Genomic DNA, 3,140 nt, shown 5'->3' with positions numbered 1-3,140 from the left:
GTTTGCGTCGAGGAGCCTCGCTACGTAATTACGATGTCCCGCAGCCGAAATTTTTCGTTTTCCTTCAACTTAGGTTTGTCGTGCACTGGCCGACGTTGGTTCCGACTTTCCTCCATTCAAAGAGTCCGTTCCGCGTTGAATTAGCATTCTGGTGTCTACAAAACGGTTCGATCACAATGTTAGAATGATGAGACAAACTTACGAGAAAGCTTTTGCACAGCGTTCTTTGTTTCATTGATTACCAATCGTTCTCTGGCAGTTGCGGCGCCCGTCATCCTCATTCAATTCTAAATCATCCAGCACTTTGTCAATGTTTACTAGGTCCGTTGTTTCGAATACCGACACAACACACCGAAGCCGTGGTGTGATCGCTGGCAGATTTATTCCAACTACGCGAACTGTTGCCCGACGGTTATTCGTCGATATTGCAGGGAATCATACGTGACACTTTATAAACCGACACAACCTGTAGTCTGTACTGCACTTTTACCAATGACACTGAACATTCTTCAGACTGAACAGCAAGCAAACAACAAACTAAGCGAAACTAAATGACCCGTCGTGTCGCGTCTACTGCGCAGAATGTTTGGCAAACACACATAACACACACGATGCGATACACCGTTCTAATGTAAACAAACAAATCGAATCTGTCATTTAGTTTGCAATAAAATAACCTTTGTCAGAATGAGCTTTGGGTGTCCATTTAGCTGAGACTTTAGCTGAGACTTTCACCGTCCGTTTCACCGTCCGTCACGGACGGTAGTTCGTCAGCGTAGTGACGAACACCGTCCGTCAACGGACAATTGTCGTCAGCGCGCTGACGATCCGAAAATTCGTGGCTCCTTGGGAAGTTAATCAAAAAAGAGCTGAGGACTGTGTAAAAAGTTTCTTTTGAATCAAAGATCCCTAAACATACTATCATTTACTCGTGTTTTTGATTGATTTTTGATTAAATAAAGTTATTTTTCATCCTTGTACTAAATGATGATTCATTATTATTCGAAATTATTATTTAAGCTTACACAATCTTGATTAATCTATTAAATTATGTATTATCTATATATATAAAAATGGTTGTTTGTTTGTCTGTCTGTACCGCATTTTCTCCAAAACTACTTAAACAATCCGCGTGAAATTTTGCACAGCGTAGTTTTGTGACACCGGATTGTGCACGATCTGTCGAATCGTCGGCGCACCGACGACACGGACACCAAAACGGACACTAGTCGTCGTTAGAGTGTCCCTTTTGCCGACGATACGGACTATAGTCGTCGTTAATGTGACGAAATCAGTCCGGTCGTCGGCAAAAGGGACACTCTAACGACGATTAGAGTCCGTATCGTCAGCAGAAAGGACACTTCAAAGCTGACCGTTTTGACAACGCTTATTTTATGGCGAATAAACTGTGAGACTTTGTTTGTTTACATTAGAACGGTGTATCGTACCGTGTGTGTTATGTGTGTTTGCCAAACATTTTACGCAGTAGGTTCGACGGCGGGTCAGTGTAGTTCGTTTCGTTTATTTCGTTGGTTGTTCCGTGTTATGAGGTCAAACTAATCGTTTAACAATTATAGTTATGTGCACCGATTGATGTCTTGTTCTATTTTAGCTTCATACTTGGCCCATCGACAAATAGTAAAAACGCCGTCAAGCGTACCCGGCCAAACCCCGCTGCCGCCAGATACATACACAGCGACTGTACCCGATCCAGCATGTACCCGACGGCATGAATTTGGTGTGCGGCGATATGTTTTGAATCAGTTCAAACATTATAAAGGTAAGTAAGGTGTAAAGAAATGTATTTAGTGAAATGAGCATCCTTTCGTTGCAGGTTAGACGAGTGCTGGATGACTTGGAATTGAATGAGAACGATGTGCGCAGCAACTGCCAGGGAATCCAGCCAACCAACTGGACAAAGAGGTATGACAAGAAAAGTGGTATGCGTGGCGAGGGTGTTGCAGACATTCCTGCGCCAAAGCAACTGTACGGTCATGCGTGAGATAATCTATCAATCAGTAGTTCGGTTCAGTGGATTGTGAATCAGTGGATCAGTGGTAATGTTGCAGCTCACTGTGTGGGCCCTTTGCTGTGAGGTCGTTAGCGACGAAGGGGACCTGTTTTGAGCACTGATAGTGGGTTAACGCCAAAACGCGGTGTTCGTAACCCGTGACAAATACCCCAAAAAAATGCCGCCAGCAAGCAATTATAGTTTGTTTAATCTGGTTTTTTAGCGACACTGATCGTCGTTTGTGGGCCACATGGATTCACTGATCGTCAAACGTAACATTAAACTGAAATGGCCAACCGTAAAATGGTTTTCGTTTGATGTTCCAATTCCCCGTTGTAGCGCTAATGTTTATTGTAACTTGCTAATGTTTATTTACTTTATGTTTCGTTTTAGAACACAAGCTTGTCATGGTGGGACTGGACAACGCCGACAAGACGACCATTCTGTACCAGTTTCTGATGAACGAGGTGGTTCACACGAGCGATCGGATCGAACGTGGAAGAGGTACGCACGCAGTTTACCAGATGACCAGTGGCCACTTCGTAAGCCGCTTACCGGTGACGGGTGTCCATTTGCCTCGTTTCTCATTCATTCGCCGTGCCGCGTATTTTCGTAACGTGCACCACGCAACTGTCATAAGTTCATAGTCACAACTGGTTGTTTGTTCTTTTACGCGCCTCGCAGATCGTGTGGAAGAATATCCACTTTTTGGTGTGGGACCTCGGCGGGCAGCAAAGCTTCGGGCCGCATGGAGCATCTACTACACAAACACAGAGGTGGGTAGGCGCCCGGACCTGCCCTAAGGACGATGGACGATGCAACGGAGTGTACCAACGGAGCACAAACCGCTTCTGACACCAAACTCATCTATTTCGTCGGATTCGCAAACATCGTCGATTGCCAGAGCGTTGTTGTTGATCTGATGGGTAAACCGAACCCACCTCTCGAACGATAGATTGTAATGTAATACGTGCGTAGTAATAATATTGTAAACCCGGCGATTGTGCGTTCGTCGCTGGGTAACGTAACTAAGTTTGTATTTTTAAAATAAATAAATAAATAAATAATGAAAAATAATTTTACTGGTTTTTGCTATAATAGATTTAAATATTTGAAATGAGCTATAATT

The 3,140-nt window shown here is 43.8% G+C and overlaps 1 pseudogene; it reads left to right on the top strand.

The window, feature by feature from the left end:
• Positions 1-1,746: 1,746 nt before the first annotated feature.
• On the top strand, positions 1,747-2,911 carry LOC128274010 (ADP-ribosylation factor-like protein 5B; annotated as a pseudogene).
• The last annotated feature ends 229 nt before the right edge of the window (positions 2,912-3,140 follow it).

The sequence above is a fragment of the Anopheles cruzii genome, chromosome 3 (assembly GCF_943734635.1).
Source record: "Anopheles cruzii chromosome 3, idAnoCruzAS_RS32_06, whole genome shotgun sequence".
Lineage (NCBI taxonomy): Eukaryota > Metazoa > Arthropoda > Insecta > Diptera > Culicidae > Anopheles > Anopheles cruzii.
Note: the sequence above shows the minus strand (reverse complement) of the source record. Positions and strands in the feature narration are given on the sequence as shown.